Source organism: Erinaceus europaeus, chromosome 5 (assembly GCF_950295315.1).
Source record: "Erinaceus europaeus chromosome 5, mEriEur2.1, whole genome shotgun sequence".
Lineage (NCBI taxonomy): Eukaryota > Metazoa > Chordata > Mammalia > Eulipotyphla > Erinaceidae > Erinaceus > Erinaceus europaeus.
Genome location: NC_080166.1, coordinates 9736894 through 9764324, shown reverse-complemented (window position 1 = coordinate 9764324; position 27431 = coordinate 9736894). Strand labels below are relative to the sequence as shown.

Genomic DNA, 27431 nt, shown 5'->3' with positions numbered 1-27431 from the left:
GTGACGACAACAACAGTTTTGAGGTGAATTTTGCTGATTCAGTAAATTAGATATCTATTGAAATACTTAACTATTTAAAATTGGAAATAAATAATAAGCTTTATTCCAAGGTGTGGCAATTTTAGGGCCTCACTGCTGTTTCTGCCCCCCATCTTTGGCTATTTTTCCTTACTCCGTTTTCTTTCTTTCACCACAGTGTTCTGAATTTTAGGTTTCTGACTGCTGTGAGTGATGCCTTTTTAAATTACATTAGTAGTTACTCAGGTGTTCTAGACCACTAAATTTCTTTGGGGCCACAGCAGAAATCCAAAATGTTGATAAGGTTACAGAATAGATTCAGACTTAAACTGTGTATTAACCTGTAACTCAAGCCGGACTCTTTCATGCATGAATGTTTTTCTTTTCGTGTCTGTGTATTGTGCATGTCAACTCAAGGGTATGCATGAGGTTAATATTCCTTTGGAGGCAAACTTCAGCGTCAGAACTCCACCAATGCATAGACACGTCCAGAAATCTTTACCAGAAGGTGGCAGCTTAGATACAGATGAAAAGCCCTCTTTGACTTTTACACAAGATATTGATGATGGTGATAACCATTATGTACAGACAGCTACTGACCAATAAGAAGAACACTTTTTTTCTTGGATGTCACCAGTGGTTTCTAAAATGTGGATAGAACTGAAATTTTGGTGGATATGATCCCTAAGAGGATTCCTCTGAAGGTGCAGAATTTCACAGTTCAGGAAAGTAGTTCCAAAACACTTCAGGAGGGTAACCTCAGAATTCCAAACAAATATTTTGAGGGGCTTGACTGTGAATTTGTTCTACTCAAACCACCCACACATGGCTACATTGGAAATTCTCGTTTCCAAGAGTAAAGCTAACGAAATCTATCAGGAAACAGGTAATGCTTTTTAGTTTATTTATTTGGGTATATAGGAAACAAAGAAACAAAAAACAATAACCTTGGTTTGACTGTAGATTTAAGAGGGAAAAATATTCTTGTGCTGTTTGGTTGTGGCATTTAAGACTGAATGGGAAAACAGGTGGAAAACAAACATTTTTTAAAATTTATTTTATTTATTCCCTTTTGTTGCCCTTGTTGTTTTATTGTTGTAGTTATTATTGTTGTCATTGTTGGATAGGACAGAGAGAAATGGAGAGGGGAGGGGGAAGACAGAGAGAGGGAGAGAAAGATAGACATCTGCAGACCTGTTTCACCGCTTGTGAAGCGACACCCCTGCAGGTGGGGAGCCAGGGCTTGAACCAGGATCCTTATGCAGGTCCTTGTGCTTAGCGCCACCTGCGCTTAACCCACTGCGCTACAGCCCGACTCCCCATTTTTCTTTTTTTTTTTTTATAGCACTCAGAAATGGCCTTGTAAACACTAAAGCGCCTGTCTTGGCGGGGCCAGGGGCTTGAACCCAGCTCCTTGTGCATGCGTCTGCTCTTCCAGTTTCATACTTCCAAATCCCCTCATGAAAGTTTTTTAACATCTGAAAGAAAAAGCTTTCAAATTCCCTTGGGTTTTATCTTCTTTTGGTTAAACATCTCTATTTTCTTTTTTTTTTTTTATAGGTGATTTCAATTTATTTATTACATTTTGTTGCCCTTGTTGTTTTATTGTTGTTGTTGGATAGGACAGAGAGAAATGGAGAGAGGAGGGGAAGACAGAGAGGGGGAGAGAAAGACAGCCACCTGCAGACCTGCTTCACTGCCTGTGAAGAGATGCCCCGCCGGACTCCCTGAACATCTCTAGTTTTTCCTCTGTTTGCTTCTAATCCCATGTAGGTTTCTAGCTCCCTCTTAATTGTGTAATGTCCAAATATCTAATGCATGCATGTGTTAGTCACTAGCAGATATTTTCACTCATTCACTCCCTCAGTCAGTCAGCAGCTGTGGGTGGAGCACAATACTTTGTGTCTTCGCCTGTGCCAGGTGCATGATGTCAATAGATTTAAAGGCCAGTTTTCTCAATCAAGCTGCTGGGTCCAACCACCAGTCTAGCGTCCACTCAACATAAAAAACCAGTCAGCTCTTGGATATGCTCAGGTTTTTTGTTTGTTTGTTTTTTTTTAAATTTTTTTATCAGAGCCATAACATTAATATTGTCAGGCTTATCATAAACACAAGAATACTGTCCATTACAATACTCTTTCTTTTTCCCCCTTTTGTTGCCATTGTTGTTGTTGGATAGGACACAGAGAAATCAAGAGAGGAGGGGAAGACAGAGAGGGGGAGAGAAAGATAGACACCTGCTGACCTGCTTCACCACCTGTGAAGAGATGCCTCCTGCAGGTGGGGAGCTGGGGCTTGAACTGGGAACCTTGTGCTGGTCCTTGTGCTTTGCACCATGTGCGCTTAACCCGGTGCGCCACCGCCTGGTCCCTGGAAACTATTATTAATCACCTACCATCTTGGATATATTTGTTCAGCTACTGAGAAATCCATGGGCCCTGCTTCACTTGATTTTTAGGATTTCAGCTCATCAACTGACTTAGTTTACTAAACATTTCTTCTGTTCAGGTTACTGTAGAAGCATAACCACGGTAGATAACATAGTCCTTTATTTATTTATTTTTCTTTTTAAGCAGAGCACTGCTCACTTCTGGCTTATGGTGGTACAGGGGAACCTGGGACTTTGGAGCCTCAGGCATAACCATTATGCTGTCTACACCCACCTGAAAGCATATTCCTTGTTCTCCAGAAATACTACAAGAGAATCAGGTGCATGAAATTTATTAATAATACATGTTATACTGATTTTTTATGCAGCATTTTGATAATGATGTTTAGCCTATTAGTTGAATAATGAATGGGGGAGGCTTTCTTTCTCTCTCTGTCTTTTTAAATTTTTACCAGAGCACTGCTCAGCTCTGGCTTATGATGGTACTGCCTTATTGTGGTGCAGGGGATTGAATCTGGGACACCGCAAAGTCTGTTTGCATAAAAACTATGCTGTCTACACCCTCCATGGGTGGGGCAAGGGGGCTTTACAGAAGGAATGTTTAAGCTAAATTTTTAGGAGTGGTCTGGGAGGTGATTCAGTGGATAAGGCGTTAGACTCTCAAGCATAAGGTCCTGAGTTCAGTCCTAGGCACCAGAGTGATGTCTGGTTCTTTCTCTTTCTCCTATCTTTTTTGTTGTAAATAAAATAAAATAAAGTAAAATAAAATAAACATTTAGGACACTAAGAAAGAGAAAGGAGAAAAAAAAAGCTAGAAGGACGAAACAGGAGAAAGAAGCAACACACGGGGGCAGCATGGCAGGGCCACAGAGACAATAAATGAATTGCATTCTCACGGGTAGCCGGGAATAATCCACAAGGCTGGCAGATGGACTAAAGCTGGTAGAGAGAGCCTGGCTCTACACTGCGGAGGGTTTTGAAATACATGTCAAAGGACTTAGACTTCGCCAAGTGGCATTGGGTGCCCTGGGGAGAAGCAGGGAAAGCTAAGGGTTAGGAAGAACTTTAGAAATCACTGTTGCAGGAATCGGGCGGTAGTGCAGGGGGTTAAGCGCACGTGGCACAAAGCACAGGGATCCCGGTTCGAGCCCCCGGCTCCCCACCTACAGGGGAGTCGCTTCACAGGAGGTGAAGCAGGTCCATAGGTGACTATCTCACCTCCTCTCTGTCTTCCCCTCCTCTCTCCATTTCTCTCTGTCCTATTCAACAACAACATCATCAACAACAACAATAAACACTACAATAAACAACAAGGACAACAAAAGGGAAAATAAATAAATGCATTAAAAATCTGCTAAAAAAAAAAAAAGAAAGAAAAGAAATCACTGTTGCTCAGCTAATGACCCGGAAAGCCGATTTTTTTAGTGACTCCACGCAGACTCCCCCCGCGAGCTGGACAACACATTCAAGATAATCACTTGCTTTAGCAGGAGCAGAACGAAGCGCTCTTCATTCTGTGCACACTAGTGAGAGACCAAGCACGGAACTTTGGTCCTGCTTGGACAATGCATTACTGAGTGTACTTCATAAGATGTGTATTTTTAGGGGCTGGGCAGTGGTGCACCTGGTAGAACGCAAGTGTTACCATGTACAAGAACCCGTGTTCCGGTCCCCACTTGGGGGATGGTGGACTTCACAAGTGGTGAAGCAATGCCGCAGCTGTTTCTTTCTCCTTCTCTCTCACCCTTTCTTTATTTCTATTTCTCTATTAGAAAGCTAACATAATAATAATAAATAAACAATAATAGGCCATCAGGAGCAGTGGAGTTGTTCAGACACTGAGACCCAGCAGTAACCCAGATAGTATTTTAAAAATTGTGTGTTCTGGGGCGGTAGTGCAGCGGGTTAAGCGCAGGAGGCATGAAGCGCAAGGACCGGCATAACGATCCGGGTTGGAGCCCGGGCTCTGTGCCTGCATGGTGGTTGCTTCACAGGCGGTGAAGCAAGTCTGCAGGTGTCTATTTTTCTCTCCCCCTCTCTGCCTTCCTCTCCTCTCTCCATTTCTCTCTGTCCTTTTCAACAACAGCAGCAGCAATGACAACAATAATAACAATAACTACAAGGGCAACAAAATGGAAATAATGACCTCCAGGAGCAGTGGATTTGTAGTGTAGGCACTGAGCCTCAGCAATAACCCTGGAGAAAAAAAAAAAGAAAAAGAAAAAGTTGTGTGTTTAAGAGTGACAAGTCCAAATTATACGTGAGCGTAACCTTGCTCACAGAGAAAAGTCGACATGTGATCCTCGTTTCCAGATAACCGATTCACGCTGCCCCTCATGTGACTCCAGAGCTCTCCAGGTTTTGACACGGCAACATTTCCACTTGCAGTGATGCTCACCTCAAAGATTAGTGGCATAAAACCAAGAGAATCCATGCCCATATTTGTCTTTCATTCATTCAGCAAATAACTTTTGACTGTCTGCTTTTGTCATTTTCCTGGGGAGTGGGAGGAAGAACTGTAGCAAAACACTATAAAGGAAATGACTGAGATAAGTGACACTGTGAATGAAGATTAGTGCCGTGAATAAAAACCAAAGTAGGAAAGAAAGTGAAGACATGCTGGGGATTTGACATGTGTGCGTGTGTGTGCGTGCACGCTCGTGCATCTAAATGCACATGTGTGCATATTTGATGTTCAGTGTAAGAGAAAGTGATCAGAGAAGACAAACGTCTGAGTGGGAGGAGGTGATGGATGGGTGAACTAAGTGGTGGTGGAGGAAGAGCATTCAGACAGAAGGAAGGGAAGGGACAGATGTGAGGACAGTGTGCATGATGTCACTGAGGAACTCGCAGGAAGCTTACACAACTGAGCTGCATGAGTGGGGGGAGGAGCAGGTTAGCTTAGTGAGGTCAGATGTGAGAGGGCCTGTGACTTCAACTTTGACCCCAAGTGACATGGGAAGCAGTGGGGTAGTTCATGGTCATGTGAGCAGGGGACACTATAGCCTCTGAACTTGTTTGGCGACTTTTCTTCTTTTAAGATTTCTGCAAGTTTGCTTTGTCCTCTCTGGCAAGTAAATGAATCTTTCTAGAGTTGGAAATCTAGGGATAGACAACTCTCCAGTGAATGGTCTCTGTGCCATTGAATTAACACCTTTGAAGTACCACGTGATTGTGGAAAGTGCCACTCCACTGGGGTAATAATACATTTCTCTGGGAAGCGCACTGAAAAGGCGACGTCTACCTAAGTGTTATGTTCCTAACATGTGTCTAGCTAAAAATTTTTTCCACTCTCTGCTTGGTGCATCTCCCATGTTTGCTTTCAAACAGATTACAACATGTTCCAGGACCTTGTGGTCAGGCCTGTGATCTGGAATTTCTCTGCCCATGGAACTCCAAAGAAATTCTCAGAGCACCTGTGTACCAGTGGCCCCAGCTTTCCCTGGAGACTGTTGATGAACTTTTCAACTCTTGTCAGAAGCACCTCTGAGAGATCAAAGGTTTTGGCTCACAGGAAGTACACCATAGGAATGGGCGAAGCTTAACTGTTAAACAGTTTTTGGCTGTATTTTCTCAAAACAAACACAGCCCTACAGACATATTCAAGAAGTTCAGCTACTCCTGTTGCTCTTTGAATGTTCTCTGGGGTTAGATGTTGAGCTCACAGGCCCACTGGGGCCACTTCCCTTCTAGCTATAAAATTCTTTTGCTCTGTTTTTGATCCTATGTCCTTGGGTAATTCCATCAAAGCCTTAACAACATGACAGACATAAAAACTTTGTATACCCAAGAGGAATACGAAGTTCATAGGGCTACCATTTCAGAATGAAAATAGATGAAGCCTAGTAGGGATAGAAGCAATAGCTGCATTTGGATTGCTACAGTGAGAAGAACATGTCTTGAGAGAAACATGTGACTCTAGTGTGTTTCTTTATATTCTGCCCACAGATGTATGACAGCTAGTTATGGAGGGTGTCTTATTAAGAGAGTCACCAAACATTGTATTCTGAAGGAAGGGGTGAAAGGCTAGGAGTTAACAGGTGTAATCTCTCATATAAAGGCCAGTTATGTGGATAATACATGTTTGACTCACAAAAGAGAAGTCTGGGTCAACTTATTGATTGCTGTGGACCACGTGTATTCAAAGAATCAAAATTCAACCAGTATATGGAACTTGCAGAACCTAAATGTGACATTCTGAGTTACCCAACCAAGCAGTCCACAGCCTTAAAAATTAGTAACTAAGTAGACAGGAGGGGTCTGAACTTTAATGCATGCTGACTTGGGAGAGAAAAAAAAAAGCTGGATTAGATCACAACTGTGACACATTTAATGCTGAGGCCACCTTGGAACTCTAGTCTACTTGCCAGTCCAGCATTCTCTTTCCTGCTCCACATGACTTAATCGCCCTCCTCTTTCTTGAATGTCTTTCTTTTCTTTTTTATATACTTTTTTATTTTTTATATTTATTTACTTATTTATTTTCCCTTTTGTTGCCCTTGTTTTTTTATTGTTGTAGTTATTATTGCTGTTGTTGTCGTTGTTGTTGGGGAGGACAGACAAAAATGGAGAGAGGAAGAGAAGACAGAAGGGGGAGAGAAAGACAGACACCTGCAGACCTGCTTCACTGCCCGTGAAGGAACTCCCCTGCAGGTGGGGAGTCGGGATCCTTCTGCTGGTCCTTGCGCTTTGCGCCACGTGCGCTTAACCAACTGTGCTATCTTTTCTTTTTTCTTTTCTTTTCTTTTGTTCTTCTTCTTATTTTTTAAAATATTTCCTAGAATTTCTTTCTGAGAGGCAGATCACTATAAAACCATATTTTAGATGATTTTTTTCACTCTGGTTGTCAGAAACAAATTTTGTCAAACGAGCCTGTGCTTCTGTATTTTGGAGAGATATAAAAATCAGTAAATCACCTTATAGCAATTTATTCATATTTTAAATTCACATTTCAGCAAGTTGATGGCATCTTGTTGTTGGTTACAGATAGAAAATGAACTGATTCACTGTGTTCTTGAGCTCTTTGACATCTTCACCATCTATGCAGGTAAGTCAGAACTTGCAAAACAGAATTTGCCTCAAACTCTTTTCATTACTGTTGAATCAGTAAGTGACACGACTCCAGTGACAACAGCCAATCAAAGCCTCCAGGTCAGCGTGTCCTACGCTCTCTGATTTAGCCTCATAGCTCTAGGTTTGCCAATTTGATTTCCTTTTGTTTTATTTCCTACATGAACATCATAAGACATAGGACTATGTATGTGTAACTGACATCCTCCTAATGCCGTTATATCACTTAGTTTTTATCAGGCCATTTTGTTGGATGCTGTCAGGACATGATGAATAATGCATTACTATTATAGTTCTTGAGTAGATGGCTAGTTCCTGAGGCATGACCTTTTCTAGGTACGTTAGGAAAATGTAGGCACGTGAGAAATTCCACAAGGTTGGTATCAGAGTGGCTAAGAGAGTAAAGTCTGCAAGAGACAGACCTGGGTACAAACTGGCTCTCACCATTGATGGGATGGCTTCGGATAAGTTGTTTAGGGCACTAATTTGCTCTCACCTAGGCAGGAGACATGGAAGCAGATGTGTGAAAACTCAGTGATAAAATGTTCTAGAATTCTTCCACAGTGCCTGGCACCTGGCTAGGGCTTAGCAAATGCAGCTTTTAATTTTTTAATGGCTAAAAAAATAATAAAAAAATCCTTCAAGGCTAAGCTACTATTGCTAAAACACCTCAAAGTCACATCAGAATCCCGTGATATTATTTCAGTGGTTCTGGGCACGTCCATTATCCCCAGAAACCCCATCATGGCTCACACATACTTGCAGAGACATGCCTCATCTGAAGCCCTGAAGTCATGTCTGATGTTGTGAGTTCCACTACCCACAGTAAAGGGCTGATACAGACACTGTCCCGGCTCAAAGGGTACTACTTCTAGCCATATCAGCACTACCAGTTTCAACACTGGGGAGCCCATCAATGTCAGTTTATACTCAAGTATCCCCAAACCAGGTGATCGTGACACATTTAGCCCAGTTCACTAGGGGAGCACACCAGGTATGCCAGCAGACCCTAGCTCCCCCACCCCAGCTTCAGAACGTGGGCCGTTGGGTACCTTCCTCAGATTTGCCTCTACCTCATCCCTGGCCATCTCTCTCCTCTGGGGGTTGTCCTTGAATCACTCACCATCTTGGCCACTTCATACTAGCTAACCAGTCATGACAGGGAGGACATAAAAAGCCACCTAGGGAAATCCCCGTAAGACTACCAGCAGAAAAATTATAAAATTTGAATGATTTAAGAGATATAGACAAGAGCATATACTTACAATATTGCTTTTCTATTATATGCAGAGTGATGTGAATGAAATTGCCTTAGAGATTTTAGAATACCTAAGTTTTGTGTACTGACATATTATCATCCTGTCATCTAATGTCAGCACATATTAGACTTGATGAGAAAGAGACAAGTGGGGGTCGGGCGGTGGCGCAGTGGGTTAAGCGCATGTGGCGCAAAGCGCAGGGACCGGCGTAAGGATCCCGGTTCAAGCCCCCGGCTCCCCACCTGCAGGGGAGTCGCTTCACAGGCGGTGAAGCAGGTCTGCAGGTGTCTATCTTTCTCTCCCCTTCTCTGTCTTCCCCTCCTCTCTCCATTTCTCTCTGTCCTATCCAACAACGAATTGCGTCAACAAGGGCAATAATAATAACCACCACGAAGCTACAACAAGGGCAACAAAAGGGGGGAAAAATGGCCTCCAGGAGCGGTGGATTCATGGTGCAGGCACCGAGCCCAGCAATAACCCTGGAAGAGGAAAAAAAAAAAAAAAAAAGAGAAAGAGACAAGTGACTAATTGTGAGTAAATTTTGTGGGACAGGATGGAGCACACCTGGTAGAGTACATAACGTTACCATACATAAGAGTCTGGGTTCAAGCTCCAGGCCCCTCCTGCAGAGAAGAAGCTTCATACGTTCTGGATCAGTGCTGCAGGTGTTTGTTTTTTCTGCCTTCTTCACTATATCTCACACCTCTCTCAATTTCTCTGTGCTAATCTATGAAAAATAAAAAGTGAAAAAAAGGCAGCTGGAAGCAGTGGATTTATGTTGCAGATACCGAACTTCAGCAATAACCCTGGTGGCAATTTAAAAAAGAAGCTTTTTTAAAAAAAAAAAAAAAATCTAAGAAATGCTCTACTTTCTGCTCCTATTTTTAAATTGGAATAAGATACTTCAGTCATATCCGTGAGAATATTTAGTGCCAATAGCAAGCTTAGAAGATTTCTGGAATGACTGTATATTCTGTTCAGATTATAAGATGTTCTTACTGATTGATAACTTGATGATATTATAGAATGTGGCAAACATGCTGGGTTTGGTAATTTTCTGAAAAAAATGTACAAAATGTGCATTTCACTAAAATACTAGAGCTCCAGGAATGCATTTCCCAATTATGAATGATTTTTCCATAACTAGATGCTAGTTGTGCAAAAAAAAAAAAAGTTAAATTTAGGGGATTATTTCCCACGTGACATTTTTTCTCAGTGTCAGCACATCAAATAGTAGTAATAAATATCACTGGCATAGTAGTAATACTTACAAAGGACCTAATCTCTGGCTGGCATTATTCTAAACAGTTTAATTACTCATTTATTCTTCAACAATTTCATGGAGTACCTTTGTTATTTTAAGAATGAGGAATTGGTCAGAAAGAGAAGGATGAATATGGGGTAATATCTCTTAGAGACAGAAATTGAAAAAATAAGAACAAAAGGGAAAACAGTAAGCAGAAATTGGACTGGGTTTGGTGTATTGCACCAAAATAAAAGACTCTGGAGTTGGGGAAGGGTTCAGGTCCTGGAACATGATGGTGGGGGAGGGCCTAGTGGGGGTTGATTAGTTACATGGAAAACTGAGAAATGTCACATATATACACAAACTATTGTATTTTACTGTCTGATGTTAACTAATTAATCCTCCAATAAAGAAAAAAACAAAGTTATTCAAACAAAGAAAAAAATAATAAAGAGTTGAAATGACATAGAATCTTAGACATTTTTCCAGGGTCAACGGTAGAAGGGTTGTAGTAGAGAAAGTAAGTTACTCTGGTTCCCAACTTAAAGAAGAAGAATTAAAGCTCAAGGTATTAAATAACTTGCTCAAAATAACCCAAGTAGCCAGTGGAACAGTCTGGGACAAAGGGTTTTCCAAAGAAAGAAAACTTGTATTTGTTGCTTAGGTGTGTGTCTATGTATCTAAAAATCATATAAAGTCATGTATGATCATGGAGGTAGGTACATCCCATGAAGTGGAGAGTGAGTTGACAAGCTCTACGTAGAGCCAGTGGTTCAGTTCCAGTCCTAGTGCAAAGGCCTGTGGCCCAGGAGAGATGATGGGAGAGGAGTTCCCTTCTGAAGGTTGGCAGACTTTAGAAAAATGTCTCAGTTTGAAGACTGTCACGTAGGAAAAATGTTCTCTTTGGGGTAGGGTCAGCCTTTTCTGTTCAAGCTATTGATTGATTGGGTGAGGCCTACCCAGAGGAGGAGAGTGATCTGCTTGGTTTAGTTAGCTGCTTTATGTATTAACTTAATCAAAAAAATGTTCCTTTTCATTTTTATCAGTGATTTAACAGTGTTTTACAAAATTATAGGATTGTCAGGCTACAATTTCTTTCTTCCTCTCTTTCTTTCTTTCTTTCTTTCTTTCTTTCTTTCTTTCTTTCTTTCTTTCTTTTTTGCATCCAGGGTTGTCGCTGGGGCTCGGTGCCTGCACTACAAATCCACTGCTCCTGGAGACCATTTTTCCTATTTTCTTGCCCTTGTTGTATCTTGGGTTGCATCGCGGAGGAGAGAGAAGAGACCAGTAACTCATGGCGGAGTGGGAACACAAATCTTTATTCACGCGGGTGCCCCAGAGTTGGGTATGAGCACAGCGGTTTAGGCCACGTGGAGCTAACAAAATGGCTGCCTCCTACTATGCCCACCAGCCCTTCTCCAGGTCGGAATGCGGAAGAGAAAAGGGGTGAAATTGGAATAGCAGCGGGTTTTATAGGGTAAAAACTGGAAGTGGCAAGTTGGAAACGGAAATGGCTAGGAAAGGGGGGTGGAGAGTGGCAAAAGGCATGCTGGGAAGGTGAAATCGTCCTTAGCAACTGTTGCCATGGTTTTAACTGAATTAGCAGTACCCTGAGGGGATAATATGGTGGGGATCTTTCAGGCAAAACAGTGATTATGTAAGCAGAGCAGGGGGGCTGGCTTTAAGGTCCAACAGTTGTAGTTGTTATTGCTATCATAGCTGCTGTTGTTGTTGTTTGAAAGGACAGAGAGTAATTGAGAGAGGAGGGGAAGACAGCGAGGAGGAGAGAAAGACACCTGCAGACCAGCTTCACCGCTTGCAAAGTGACCTCCTGCAGGTGGGGAGCTAGGGGCTCGAACTGGGATCTTTACGCAGGTCCTTGCACTTTGCACCATGTGCGCTTAACCCGCCACTGCTACCGCCCAGCTCCTTAAGGCTATAATTTCACACCCACTCATGATATATGTGAGTCACCACCACTCCTTCTACTAAAATTCTGTGCAACCCCTGCCCCCTGAGCTCTCACAAAGTCCAAGAGATAGTTCAGTGACATTTTTCTTGCAAGTTCAATTGCTTTAGTCATCTGTTTTCCAAATATCAGTGAGACCCAGTGGTTCTCCTTCACTTCTTTACTTATTTCTGTCATCAGCACCAACTTTAGTTTCATCAGTTTTGTTTCAACTGGTATAATCTCATCTTTTTGGTTGCAGAGTACTGTTCCACTGAATATATATGTCCTATAAATCTATCCTGTTGGTGGGTATTTAGGTTGCTGGAAGCGTCCAGCAAAGCTTTGAGACACACCCAGAATCCGGTGTGTCTGACTGACTATGCAGGCACCCTATGACCTTGTCAAGTTAACACATAAGATTACCTACTTTAATATACAGATGCTATGCAGACTTTGACTTTTCAAAGAGTATTTTCCTCATGAAGTTTAGATTTCCCCATCGGACCACTCTCTTTCCTTCCGAAGAAGGTCCATCTTTAGTTGGTAGAAGGTGATTGAGGGTAGTACCACTGTTAGCATTTTAGATCCTGGGTAGGAGGGCAGACATATGGATGTCTTTTAAATTTTTTTAAAGTTACTTTTATTTATTTATTGAATAGAAACAATCAGAAACAAAGAAGGAAGGGGGAGAGAGGAAGAGAGACAGAGAGAGACACTGGCAACACCACTTCACCACTTGCAAAGCTTTCCCTCTGCAAGTGGGGACTGAGGGCTTGAACCCAGGTCCCTGTGCATTGTAACATGTACGCTCAGCCAGGTGATCATGAAATATGGATGTTAATCACTCTATTCCAACATTTCATATCCACTTTTTAGGAGGTAATTTAAATAAGACCTTCAGCCATAATGTTTATGGCTGGATAATCAGCAAGGCTATTATTCAGTGTTTTGGAAGATCGTCTTCATCCTGAAAAAATGTAATTAGGAGTTGGAGTTAGACCACCTTTTGTGAATTTATTCTAAAATGAGTTCTACTGTGAACTTGCATTCCGACTTGTGACTCTTGTGTGTATGTGATAAAAATATGTCCACAAGGGGGCTTCATTTTCTTATTTTTCAGCTTTTGCTTTCAATAATAACTATTTTGTTGTTGTTTTGATTCCAAAAATAGAAGCATTTACTTTTTTTTGATAATCATTTGTCATCACTAAAAATAACTTTGAGATCCAGAGACAGAGGAAGAATCAGAGCAGCAAAGTCTTAGTTAAGTCATAACTGAAGACAAATAGTAAGATAGTGAATTCAGGAACATTTTACACCCCTCATGTGATATTCAAAACAAAGGCACAGTTTTTAAATATGAGGGCGCTAATTAGGATTATAAAAATATTTATTTATTTTGATGAGGGAGAGACAGCCAGAGAGAGTGAGAGAAAAGTGAGAGAAAAGACCAGAGCACTGGTCAGCTTTGGATCTAGTGGTGCAGAAATTGAACATGCAAATCTGATGCACTGTTGTTGGAATATCTCACTTTTAAATTCCACAAGTCCCCCCCTTTTTTTATTGCCACTGGGGTTATTGCTGACGCTGGGTGTCAGCACTGCAAATCCTCCATTGCTCCCAGGGACCATTCACCCCCCTTTTTTTTCCTTTCTTTCTTTCTTTCTTTCTTTCTTTCTTTCTTTCTTTCTTTCTCTCTCTCTCTTTCTCTCTTTCTTCCTTCCTTTCTAGTTTTTATCAGGTAGGACAGAGAGAAACTTCCAGCGCCATCCACTTTGTCCCACGTAACGCAATGCCATCTTTTTAGTGACCAAGTAGTGTTCCATTGAATAGATTGCCCCTAAGTTCTTTATCCAGCCATGTGCGGATGGCTATTTAGGTTAGTTCTATAGAGAAACCATAATTTGAACAATAGATTGATGACAGTTCTGGTGTCTTTAAAAATTGATGTCTTCAATGAAAATCCTCAGTGGGTATTTGCCAAATGACAAGATATATGCACATACACTGGAAAGATGGTCATAAAATAGATAAACTATCATTCCAAGTTATGGAAGAATGTTACAGACAAAACAAAATCCACTACCCACATGGTTTCAACAGCGGTACTCTTCACATTCCAGTCATACGAAGTCACAACCACCTTTTAAGCCAAAGCCAATGGACACATAAAGCTAATCTTTGCTTAATGCATCTGAAGCATCAGGTGAAGCCTATCCTAGGCACCTACTTATTTTATATCATTTACTACTCATAAAAATGCCATCATTCCTAGCTCACTGATGAGGAAATTAAGATACAGAGACATTAAGAAACATGCCCAAGGTTTTAGAACTAAAGCGGCATTCATATCTACTATGAAAATGTAGGATTTCCACATACTTTTTCATCTACTTTTCTCAGGATCCAGTTCAAGTATTTATTAGATGATCAATAGGTGTGAGGTAACGTATTTCATCAACTGCCTGCCCCTCTGAGGAGAAGAGCCCTTCAGACCAGAAAGGTATGAAACTGCTACAGTTGAAGAAGCTGGTAACAAGCACAGGTAAGACCTATCCAGAGAGCAAAGAATGGCACATGGGCTTGAGAATATGCCTGGTATTTTTGCAAACAAGATCTTTATAAGACAGATGGAAATGTGAAGATGTAGTGGTAAAGGCTCCTGTTTTTAGTGGATGTGAAATGACATGTGACTGCATGGTTATGGAAACTCAAAATAGCCTAGTGCCACCAGACATGATTCAGTGTTGGAATAAACATTTAAAAGTTCAACGTGTTCAAATTTTTTGATTTTTTTTTTTTTTTTTTTACCAGAGCACTGCTCAGCTCTGGCTTGTGGCAGTGCAGGGGATTGAACCTGGGACTACAGAGCCTCAGGCATGAGAGTTTCTTTGCATAACCATTATACTATTTACCCCTGCAAATTCAACGTGTTCAAAAACGAGCTCCTCATTTGGTATTTTCCAAACCCTCTTCCTCTACAGCTCTTCCCATTTCCATTGTCGGAGACTATATATATATATATATATATATATATATATATATATCTACATTTTTTAAAAATTTTATTTTCCCTTTTGTTGCCCTTGTTGTTTTAGTTATTATTATTGTTGATATTGTCATTGTTGGATAGGACAGAGAGAAATGGACAGAGGAGGGGAAGCCAGAGAGGGGGAGAGAAAGACAGACACCTGCAGACCTGCTTCACTGCCTGTGAAGTGACTCACCTGCAGGTGGGAAGCCAGGGGCTCGAACTGGGATCCTTATACCAGTCCTTGCACTTTGCACCATGTGCCCTTAACCAGCTGTGCTACCGCCCGACTCCTAGGAGACTATCTTTCTACTTGTCGAGGCCCAAGACACTTTTCATTGTTTTGCTTCTCTCTGCATCTAATTAATCAGAAACTGTGTTGGTTTTCCCTGAATTCACTATATACACCCCGAATCTGATCACTTTCACCATCCTTGCCACTTATGACAACTCTCTTCTTTTCCCTCTCTCTAGGGTTATTGCAATTTTCTCCTAATGAATCTTTCGGATTCTACTTTTGCCCATTCCACCTGTCCTCCACTTCTCCTCCTCCTCCTCGTCTTCCTCCTCCTCCTTGGATAGAGACAGAGAGAAGTTGAGAAGAGAGGGAGGATAGAAAGGGAGAGAGAGAGACCTGTAACACTACTCCACCGTTTGTGAAGTCTGCTTTCTGCAGGTACGGACCAGGGACTTGAACCCGGTTCCTTGTGCATTGTAATGTGTGCACCACTGCCTGACCCAAATTCCATTTGTTGTAAACATGAAAGCCACAGGGATTCTGTTATGATCTAAGTCAGCACACCGATGTCCTGCCATGATTCTGATAGCTCTCGTGTAAAAATCAGAGCTTCCCTTAGTGGCCTTCCAGAATGCATGGCATTTAACTTGTGTTCCGTTTTTGACTCATCTCCCTTTTGATCTGTCTTCTCACTTGTTCAGGTGACCTCTTTGTAGTTCTTCAAGCAGACCAGGTTCACTCCTGCCTTAGGACTGTTGTCTCCACCCGAATGTTCTTCCCCTCAATACCACAAGTCATCTAAAAACCTTCCTGTTTGTTTTTCAATAAAGCTAATAACAGTAAGCACTAGAAGGTGCCTATCACTTATGTGTGACAATCTGACGTCTCTGCTCAAACATAAACATCAAAAAGAGACTTTTCTTGACCACACAGCACAGTGACATCCATCTCTGTCACCCTCCTTGCCCTGACTAGTATGTACACATTGATTCATTTATTCGTTGTCTGACCTCCCCACTAGAGTGTAAATGCTGCCAGAACAGAATCTTTGTTCACTCTTGTATTAATAGTGACTTGAACGTAGTTAGTACTTAATAGAGATGTTTCAAAGACTGGAGTGACATTGAGCACCTGTTCTGTGTCAGGTGCGGTGCCAGATGTCAGTCAGAGAGCAAAGAAGCACACTTGCTCAGCAATGGGCCCGCGAGTAGATGACTGGATGGAACTAGAATCGAAGAGAGTCTTAGACGCAGGCTTTTCTCTCCTCTCCTCCCTTCTGTTCATCAATAAATCAGTAAGCCAAACCTCCCACTGGAAACCCATAGAAGGCAACACCTAGCTGGCTTAGTATCCAGCTTGCCCTTTGTACTGGACAGAGAAGAGAAACTGTTGTTCCCAACCTGACACAGAGAATGGGAAGGGGTGTGAGTCTAAAGAAAATAAAGAGAAAGAAAGGCTTGTATAAATCCAAATGTAGTAATTTCCTGATTATCTTTGCAATGAATGCAAAGAATCCACAGATAATCTGCAAGCAACTTACTCTGAAAAGGGGTGTTCAACACCTGCAGCCTTGGAGCTTAGTTTAATTGCACCAAGATCTGAAACCTAACCCACGAATGTGCCAAAGCATTGCTTCTAAACTGAATGATCTTTTCCACATGTGTGTTTCCACTTTTAAACGTGTGTGTGTGTGTGTGTGTGCGTGCGTGCGCGCGCAGATGTACTCATTAATAAAATAAAGTTCATGTGAAGAGGCTGGTGGGAGGTTTCTAGCAGTATGGGTAGTTTTGATTAGTAAAGACCTCTAGGTATTAATTACTAGGTGAGGGCCTAGAAAACAGCTTCCTTTTTTTTTTTTTTTTTTTTAGAAAAGGATGTTTATCACGTTTCCATAATAGAACAAGCTTTCGAGGCTGGCACGAAGGAAGTTTCACATTACGGAAACTCTGCAGCTTGCACTGGAAAGGAGTCAGGAAGGACCTGCTGCATGGCATGGCACTGCCGGTGGCGCGGCCCATCTACAGAATGGCCTCTGGGCAACTGGGTGACTGACCCCATTTTGGAAATGAAGCAGTTGAAGCCCAGAGCGACACAAATCGGGCTGACCCTAAAACTCGGCTTTTCCCACTAGCTCCCTCGCCCCGCTCTCTTTGAAGGGTGGAGGAGGTTGAAGAGCTGAGGTTTCTCTTTGTAATGAAGAAATCAAATGGAAATGAGCCCTCGGGATTGATTTATGGGTCAACTACCCGGTCAATACTTGCTTTTGGCAAACGGAGAAAATTATTTCTCTTGGAAAAAAAAAAAAAGCAGGAAGGAGAGTTAAAGTCAAGTTCTTTGAAAGCTAATCCATTACATGTTCTAAATGGCCCTCAGAGTGGCTGGGGCCCAGCTGCACATGGATCTGCTGCTGAAACCAGCTGGTTCTCTCTGGTACATCTGTCCATCATCAGCCCCAAACAAAGGCTTAGGCTTAATTAGCCACTCTTAGCATTTTATATTTGCAAAGTGCTCTGCCATTAATCTAATTCATTATTCCACATAATAACCTAAGTAGGTTGATGGAACCAAGTCAGGGGAAGCTAAGTGATTTAAGGTGGCCTTTCTGGAATGATTATCAGGGGAATCTGAGGCTGCGCAGTGGGAAATCTGTAGGCCAATCTTGCTTTCATGTTCTTCCCTTTTCTTCGCTTTGGTCCTAAGTATAATAATAAAGCATATGCAACCGATTATTCTAATATTCCATTTCCATTTTGTTTCTAGATTCATGAAATGTTCAAAGTGGCTAGTGGTCTGAAGCATTCTCTCCCTAATTTTATGTTTTATTAAATAGAACCACCAAGTACTATTTCTAATCACAACAAACAAAAATAGCATTTGGTTGTGAGCTCCTGTTTTGAATTAAGCAGATTCAGAACTCTGTCTCTCTCTTTATAGAAATGCATTGGGTACTGGTTTTTTTTTTTTATTTTGAGGTCTGGGACCTTTGTTTATAAGGAATCACAACTCTCAGGGCTTGCTTATATAACAGAAAATGTAGAGGCTTAGCAAGCCATGGAGCAGGCCTTTATTAAATCGTGTTGTGAAGGGAATGCTTCTCTGGAGTTGGACAGTCTGACCGTGCTTCTTTGTTCCTTGCTGTGAGTCCCTGAGGGCAACTAAGAGGACATTTCTATCTATTCCATGATGTGGAGACCTGTGGGCCTCCAGCTTTACTGATGGGTGAACATTTTCAAAAGGTGATTGGAATGTGAACATCAAGCTTTTTCTATTACTAGCTTGCTTGGTGCTTGGGAGTCAGACTAGTAAAACTCTCCTGGGCCCTGGGCCCATATGGGGTCCTTCTCATTTCTGTTCTGCATAGGATTTTATTTATAGTCCAACTGATATATCACCCACCTCTTGGCAGAAGTGTGGGAGTTTAATTCTCATCCAAGAACTGAATCAGAAACAGGACTGGGTCTTTCCCGATTAACTCTCTTTCCCCTCTTGACAGAAAATAGCTCGAGACAGGTGAATAACTAGAATTTATCTGGAAGGGGGATGGTATTATCTACTCCCTTCAAACTTTGATTTTTTTTAGGACTGCCTACTATGTTTATTGATATTTCAGAACTAACTTGTGTTTGTGGCACTGCATGCACAATCTTTGCCAGTAAGTATATGCATTGGTCCTGAAATAATAAAATGCAGATGATGGCTGTGTTTTCAAACTTTCAAAAGATTTTTCTGGAGACAGTAGTTTTCCTCTTTTACTATGTTATTGGAGAGGAGGAGATGGGAACATGTTCTAGACCACTATTGATGTTCTTTGAACTCTGGGTTTTGGCAGGAATGGATTCAGTGACCTCCGTGACTGTATCCTCAAACTTGATAGAGGAAATCAAACACAAGAGGAAGGAATGGGAAGGCTTTTGCTGAAGATTCAAGCTGACCAGAGTGGCATTTCTTCTTCTGAAGGAGCAATGTCAGGAGACTTTAATTTTCAGGTTACTGATGGTTTGAATTTTGCACCAAGACAAATGTTTAGCATCACAGCTTGAGTTCTGGTGATAAATTTAGAAGTAAACAAGGGACTGAGCATCTTTACAGGTAAGATTTTAACTTGAATCAGTGTTGGGTTCAAATAGCTTCTTTTAAAAATTTTATTTGGAAAATTTTACCCACATAGTATAAATTGTCATCCTTTACTGTTGTAGAATTATAACAATAATAGTTATAAAGTCCCAGGGAGAAAAAAATGATCACTTTGGAGGATTTCAATGAGAACAAGACTGGGTCATTTTGTTCTCTCTGTCTTCTACTCCTCTTCCTCAGCAGAGATCATCTTGATGCAGAGGGATAGGGGTACTGCAGAAGCAGACATGCGTGCGCTTCCTGTGTACTTCTCTTTCCCCTCCCCACCCCAACTTCAAACTTGCTTCTGAGAGCCCTTTTAGAAGCAAGAAGAGCCACAGGCTCTGCAGTGCAGTGACTGTCTGGAGCCTGGATTTTTCTTTCTTGAATACAAAAATACTTGTACGAGGGGACTCAGTGGGATTTTGCTAAGTACTTTGGGAGCTCTGCAGCGTCTTGACTATTAGAAGCCAGGAATTTCAGACAGACAGATTCAGCTGGAAAGAGTTAAAATGAACATCTCTGGCTCAATATTCTCATTTTTGTAATACGAGATTTTTGTAATAAATGAGATTTATCCAGTGCAAAGGAGGGGAAAAATTGAACACATTATCACCCTTGTCTCCAAAGTACACAGTCCAGGAAATAACAAAACAACAACAACAGCAACAATAACAACAGACGACTCTATACATTGTGACATATTTAATGAATAGACATTGCTAGTAAGATATAGATGGATAATGATACTGATACTAAATTAGGGTTACTCTACTGCCAATACTGATACTGATACTAAATTAGGGTTACTCTACTGCCAATCCAGCCACTTATTCATAGCCATTGGAAAGGTTTTGCTTTTTTTTTGTTTGTTTATTTTTGTTTTTGTTTTTTAATTCCAGTGTCTGGGCCTCACCCACACCAACTGGATGGGGGTCTGGGGTGGAACGTCACCATCAGGACTTCTTGTTTAAGTTCTAGGTGATTCTGATGCATAACCAGATTGAACCCTATGGGACTAGGACTGGGCACTGAAATCCTCTTGTAACCTTTTTTACTTTTTTTTTTTTTTTTTTTTTTTTACCTCCCAGGGTTTTGCTGGGGGTAGGCACCTGCACTATGAGTCCACTGCTCCTAGAGGCTATTTTCCCCCTTTTGTTGCCCTTGTTATTATTATTGTTGTTATTGCTGTCATTGTTGTTGGATAGGACAGAGAGAAACTGAGAGAGGAGGGGAAGACAGAGGAGAAAGATAAGACACCTGCAGACCTGCTTCACCACTTGTGAAGCGATACCCCTGCAGGTGGGGAGCCAGGGGCTCCAACTGGGATCCTTAACATCGGTTCCTGCGCTTTGCGCCACGTGCACTTAACCTGCAGGACTATCGCCTGACCCTCATCTTGTAACCTTTTTTATCTAGGTTTCATCTGCGATACAGTCACCAGAATCTGGCAGGATTTGTCATTTAGTGAGATAATGTCAGTCGACGATGTGATTGTGAATGATGGCTAGTGCTTACGTACTTCTGGAGTTAGCCTGGAGAAGAGTCACTAAAACATAATGAAAAAAGAAATAAAAAAATTTTTAGGAGGTTTTAAAATTTTTAGATTCCTTCAGCAGATAAGTTCATGAAAAGAAACTCAGCTTTGAAACCCAGTGAAAAGTATGCTGGCCTGCATCCTTGCAGTCTGGCACCTCTTTCTGCCTCAGCATTTTCTCCTGAGAATAAGTACGCTGTGTCTATCAATTAGGGGGCCATGTGAATTTAAAAAAAAAAGGAAACTACTGCTCCTTAGTCATCAGAAAGACACTATAATCTGTAAAATTATGTTCAAAATCATCAGAGTAGATTTGCTTGATGCAAAAATTCAAAAGCATTTGTTTTAGCTAAACTTTGATATAGTTGTTAATGACAGTTGTGTTTGAATAAAGGAGAGAGTTCTAGCTAATACATTCTGGTGTCTGGTGTGTGTGTGTGTGTGTGTGTGTGTGTGTATGCATTCCAAACTTCCTTATTATTACCTTCATGGCACTATATAAAATATGTATTGTTCTTAGCTCTCGGTTTCATATTTAGATATAGGCCCGTGCCTTTCCCGACAAAACCTCGTCTCTGGGTGCCCATCAACACTTTCCCATCATTTTCATGCTTTCCTCGAATCTCAAAGTGAGCCTGCTCCATTTCTGTGTTCCCTCTGGCACACCAGCTGTTACTTTTGATTTCTGGGTCCCTCTCTCCCTAGGCTATGACTTGTCTGATCTCTAGCTCCTGGCCAGTGGAAAAAAGAATGATGTTTTCAATGTACATTTTCACTGTGGCACTTACATTTGCTCAAATCTTACCTTGGATGGGGGGAGAACTGGGCAATTTTAGAGTTAACTGCTGATTTTAGAGTTAAGATGGCCACTTGGGGGATGGCCATCTGTTCCAGTTGGTTTTGCCTTTTTTTTTCTACCCTAACACCCCCAAGTGGCAGTGGCCTCCTCTGTTCTATGTAGATTCCCTCATGTGAACAGAGTCCTGATGACCATAGCTCCTTGTCTTCATCATCATCTTCTTCTTCCTTCTTCTCCTCTTCTTCTTCTCTTAGTGATATTTATTTATTTGCTTCTTTATTTGATAGAAACAGAGAGAAACTAAGAAGGGAGGGGGAGACAGAGGGGAAGAGAGAGACACCTGCAGCCCTGCTTCACCACTTATGAAGCCTTTCCCCCTGCAGATGGGGACCAGGGGCTTGAACCCAGGTTCTTGCTTACTGTAATGTGTGCACTTAGCCAGGTGCACTTGGCCCCTTCTCCTGGTCTTCTGTCCAGGGGTTCAATGGAGCCTTGCTCAGCCAGGCTTCTGCAGCTGTCTCCCAGGGTGTTGGTCCCTCCTCTGTGTAAAGTCCTAAGTGATAACAGATGCCTCGCTGTTCCCTCAGGGTCTTCCTCTGTCAGATTCTGCTGGCAACAGGCTGCAAGTGACCTCTACCTTCTCATCTGTCAGCCCATCTGTCAGCCCACCCCAGAGGCCAAGGAGGAAGGGAAGAAGTGTACCCCACCTCTGCGGTGACTCTGGATTTGAGCTGCCAGACGCTGTTGCTCTTGGCAGACTCAAATTAACCTGTGTGTTCTGAAGCATCAGAGGATGTCAGCTGTTTATAGAATTATAGATTTTATAGAACTATACTAGGAGGAAATCGACTCCTACTATAGAAGGGACACTCAGACACCATGGATACCTTTGTTTTTATGGTGTCTTTAACCATTTTATCTACTACACTGCCCTAAGGACTTACAGGAAAGAAAGTATATCAAGCAAACTTTGCAGTACGCCATGTTTTGGTCGTCTCTGTTCAGCAGATGAAAACACTGATGCCGTGGAAGGTTCACAAACAGCCCCAGAACAGGAGTCATGAACACCAAGATTACTGCCAAGTCTGAGCCTAAGCCCTGTGTTCAAATCCCAAAAAGCTAACATCAGTATAATATATGCTATTAAAAAGACTCCCTTCTCAGAAACCTCCTCCCCTCTCACCAGTCAAAGGTAGCCCTGGAAGTGAAGTGAAAAAAAAATGTATGAAATATTGCACTTTGTAGTGACATTGATGGAACTCTATGGCATCATGATAAAGAAAATACACTAGACAAAGACAGATACTACACGATCTATTTACATGTAGAATTTAAAATAAAAAACCAAGTTCATAAATATACAGAAAACCAGCCAATTGGTGGTTGACTGAGGTGGGTGGTAAAGGGGTGAAGAGGGTCAAAAAGTTAAAAAAAATAAAAGTAAAGGACTTATAAAACAAAACACAGTTAAGGTGATGGTCCCCTGTTATACAGGAGTAAACAAAAAGGTAAAGTAGGGAAAGGTCCCAAAGAAAATCTGAAGATGGGGCAGTTGGATGTCTTTTTTAAGTGGGTGAGAACATTTAGGTTCTACTGCCTCGGAAAATGTGACTTATATCCTCCTATATGTATATAAATTAAACTGACCACGGTCATTATGTTACATGTTAGGCCGGACCTTTTCCATTTTATAACAGACTTTATGCTTTTATTTATTTATTTATTTTTGATTTATTTATTTATTTTTTACTTTTGTACCTTTTTACTAGCCTCCTCCATAACTTCTCAGGTGCTTCATGTCTATGTGAGGAGTTTGATTTAAAAAAAAAAACATTTGAAATAAACATCCAGTTTGAAATAAAACACCCAGCTAAGTGCACAAAGTACTAAGCACAAGGACCTGTAGCAGGGACTTCATAAGTGGTGAAGCAGGTCTGCAGGTCTACCTTTCTCTCTCCCTTTCTATATCCCACTCCCCTTTCAGTTTCTCTCTGTCCTACCCAATAAAATGGGGTGTGTGTGTGGGGGCGGGGGGAGGAAAAAATCGCCACCAGGAGCAGAGTATTCATAGTGCTGGCACTGAGTCCCAGCAATAAACCTGAAGGCAAAAAAAAAAAAAAAGAAAGAATAAAGAGAGTTTCACTACCTGGCAGCATTCACGTGCTTTAAATGTGTGCTCTGAATCTTCACGAAGGTTCCTTGAAGCCCCTTTCCTCCCATGACCCGAAAGCTGTGGCCAATGATGTGGACAGTGCCGGAAACGGAACTGGAACTTTCACAGTCATAAAGTCTCCTAGACTTGGGAGTCTTGGTGCAAGTCAGTTCTAACAACAGCACAGAGGAAGTTTCCCTGTTTACACAGGACCTGCAGAGTAGCACCCACACCCCGCAGCTGGGCCCAGCTGTGCGCCCCTGAAGAACAGGGTTCTCGCATGGCCCCTGGTCTCCATGCTGGAAAGCCCAGCAGTTGCCCTTTACTCAGACAGTGACTCCTTTCTGTTGTATCTTTTTTTTTTTTTTTTTGCCTCCAGGGTTATTGCTGGGGCTCGGTACCTGCACTACGAATACACTGCTCCTGGAGGCTATTTTTTCCCTTTTGTTGCCCTTGTTGTCTATCATTGTTGTTAATATTATTGTTCTCGTCCTTGTTGGATAGGACAAAGAGAAATGGAGAGAGGAGGGGAAGACAGAGAGGGGGAGAGAAAGATAGACCCCTGCAGACCTGCTTCACCGCCTGTGAAGCGACTCCCCTGCAGGTGGGGAGCTGGGGGCTCGAACCAGGTTTCTTACTCCGCTCCTTGCGCTTTGCACCAGGTGCGCTTAACCTGCCATGCTACTGCCTGCCCCCCTCTGTTGTATCTAAAGCAGACATTTTGTAGTGAGCATATGATGAGACACAACTATCCCAAAATACTAAGCAAACTAAAGCTATGTAGCTAATAAATTAGAAGGCCTTTTTTTTTTTTAATTACTAAAGATGATTTAAAAGAAAACTGAAAGCATAGCTGCAGGGGTGAATCCTGCAGGATATATCAGCATGTTTTCGTATTTGATATGTAAGACATAATTTGGAGGATCATTTACTGGAGTCTAGTTACGTGAGTGTACGTAAATATGTCCATTTAACCTGCATCCAGAGCCAGCTGTTTTAAAGTTGACTGGTACTTTGCCACAATCACAACCCGCATAATTTTATTTTTAGTCCTATAACTTTAATGGGGTGAGCCTCTAAAATTTGTGATTTGTTGTGTTCCTTTTACACCCCGGGAACCTGAGGGGTGATGTTTACTTATATGTGATTTCCTATCTTAAACTGTATATTTCCAAGTATTTTTGAATATGACTTTTTCATTTGCCATTTAACTTATTTTTCCATCCTGAAACAATATGTTTACAGATTTGATAGTTGATTTGACTATAGCTTTATGACACTAAAGAGTAAGAAGTGCCTCAAAATCAGGTTTAGGGAAAAAACAGCAAATGTGAACCTCTTTTGACCTTTGAGACATTTTTCTCCAGTGTTAAGTGGCAGAACTGAACTTGATTTTTGCTTTGCAATTGCCTTTGTCTGGGATGTATTTGAGGGAGTAGATCATGAGACTAGCCAAGGCTCTGGACGTGACCCTGCAAAGAGGAAGTATAAACTCTTCTTTTCCCCCTTCCTCCACAAATAGATTTTTTTTTGCAAGGATTGCAAAGATTAGAATGAGAACAACATTCTGTGGGGAGCTTATTGTGCCCCCAAAGCATAGAAGCCTCTTTAACTTCAATTTGCAGTTTAAATACTGACAAAAATGATAATAATCTTATGAAGATGACCTGACTCTGATCCTAGTTTAAATTCTTTTCTGATGACCATGATGAAAATAATGATGATGATGACGATTTTCCATCTTAAATATACAACCCTTCAGTCTAGATCAGGGGTGGGGAAAGTCTGACTATGGGCCTTTCAACACCTTTTTGTCAGGCCCTGCCAAGGGAATGGCACGGGGTCTCAAAAATTCAATAAATCTAGGCGTTTTCTTCATAGCAAATTAAATGTCAGATTTTAAGTTGATAACCTTATTTGGTCCATGAGTAATGTTATAAATACCCAAAGTTTCTCCACCTCTGGTCTAGATGATCTGGATGATTGGGTAACCAGATTCTAGTCAGCTATGCTGCAGTAAGAAACAACTGTAAAGTCTCAGTGACTTGAAAACAAGCCCACCATTTATTTCTCACTGACATGTGGGCAGTAAGCTGACTGTGGGGGTGATGAGAAGTGAAAGGAGCAGCCCATGCCTTGGACATTGCTCTATTTGCCCCAGAAACAGTGATGGGATGGTGAAACCACAGTGTGATAAAGTACTGTGTGTGTGTGCTGACAGCTCATTGGCTGAAGAAAGGTACATGAGGAAAGATGATGTCAGTGAGGTGGGAATAATAATCATCTCTTAAGGAATAAGATCAGGGTTTCATCTACCACAGATGACTAGCCTGGTCACCTGAAAAAATGTTGTTAATACATTTAGAATCTGTCTTCCTATGGGTCTGCCTTCCTTTAGTATAGGACACATTTGCTAGCAGGAATGAAAATTGCAAGTCAGTGAGAAAACTCTAGGGAAGGCAAAATCTTGAATGATTAAACCCCAGTAATTATAAGGTTTTCTTTCCTGGAGGCCGGGCAATGGGTTAAGCACTCGTGGTGAGAAGCACAAGGATCCCAGTTCGAGCCCTCGGATCTCCACCTGCAGGTGGATGGCTTCATGAGCAGTGAAGCAGATCTGCAGGTGTCTATATCTCTCTCCCCCTCTCTGTCTTCCCCTCCTTTCTCCATTTCTCTCTGTCCCATCCAACAACAATGACATCATAACAACAATAATAACCACAACAACGATTAAAAAAAAGGGCAACAAAAAGGGGAAAAATAAATAAGGTTTTCTTTCTTTGTCTCATTATTGCTCCTATTTTAAGAACCAAGAAACAAAACATTAATGATGACAGGTGTTAGCTGGAGCCAACCATGGTATTGCTTTGAACTTTAGGACAATAAGTGACCTTTTTCCCAGCTCTGAGTCCTCGGGAGAAGGTCTTTCTCAAGTCTGGAAGCACAGTGTGAACAAAACCATAAGGCAGTTTTGATGTCAGAGGAGTTTCATTATTTTACAGTGGACCAGTTATGTGGCACTTCTCACCACACACACACACACACACACACACACACACACACACGTTTCTTCCCCAGAGCAAGTGCCTACTATGATTGTGCCTTTTTCCAGTATTTTGAATCCTTCCATTATTTCTATATTTGAGACTGTCTCAAGCCTAGCTGTGATGACTCCTGTCTCCTCACAATACCATCTAAAATATACTCAAGAGTTTAGAAATTCTGCACAGCAGTCACACTGTGTGTGTGTGTGTGTGTGTGTGTGTGTGTAGACCATAATTTAGGAGTTAGGCTTCCTGTTCCTGCAGTGAGTCCCTTAGCCTCTAAAGTCAGAAGAAGGGACTCCGGAATGTTGTTGAAACCTCAGTTTCCTCATTTGTAAAGCAGCAGTTTCCTCATTTGGAGGGGACAGAAGTAACCATTTTTAAACATTCACTGGGCCTCTGGGCCTCTGGCACTGTGCTAAATGCTGTTCTGTATTATTTCTGAACTTTCTTCACTAGCATGGGTCCTAAAGCACAGGCAAGCGAAGCAAGTTGTTCACAGTTACAAGGCTCAGAAATAATGAGTCAGAATTTGAACCTAGAACCTTGACTCTGGATCGTTCTTCTCCACTAGGAATCTGCTT

The 27431-nt window shown here is 41.7% G+C and overlaps 1 long non-coding RNA gene and 1 pseudogene across 2 annotated transcripts; both read left to right on the top strand.

The window, feature by feature from the left end:
- The first annotated feature begins 308 nt into the window (after window positions 1-308).
- The window catches only part of LOC103109799 (chondroitin sulfate proteoglycan 4-like), a 43404-nt pseudogene continuing 16281 nt past the window's right edge, over window positions 309-27431 (top strand).
- LOC132538578 (uncharacterized) lies at window positions 13372-17085 on the top strand. 2 transcript variants are annotated; one of them, XR_009549917.1, is made up of 3 exons: window positions 13372-14436; window positions 16033-16496; window positions 17071-17085. It is a non-coding gene; the product is annotated as an uncharacterized LOC132538578 (long non-coding RNA). The 2 variants fall into 2 exon arrangements; XR_009549916.1 differs by lacking the exon at window positions 17071-17085 and having other exon boundaries at window positions 16033-16176; window positions 16348-16596.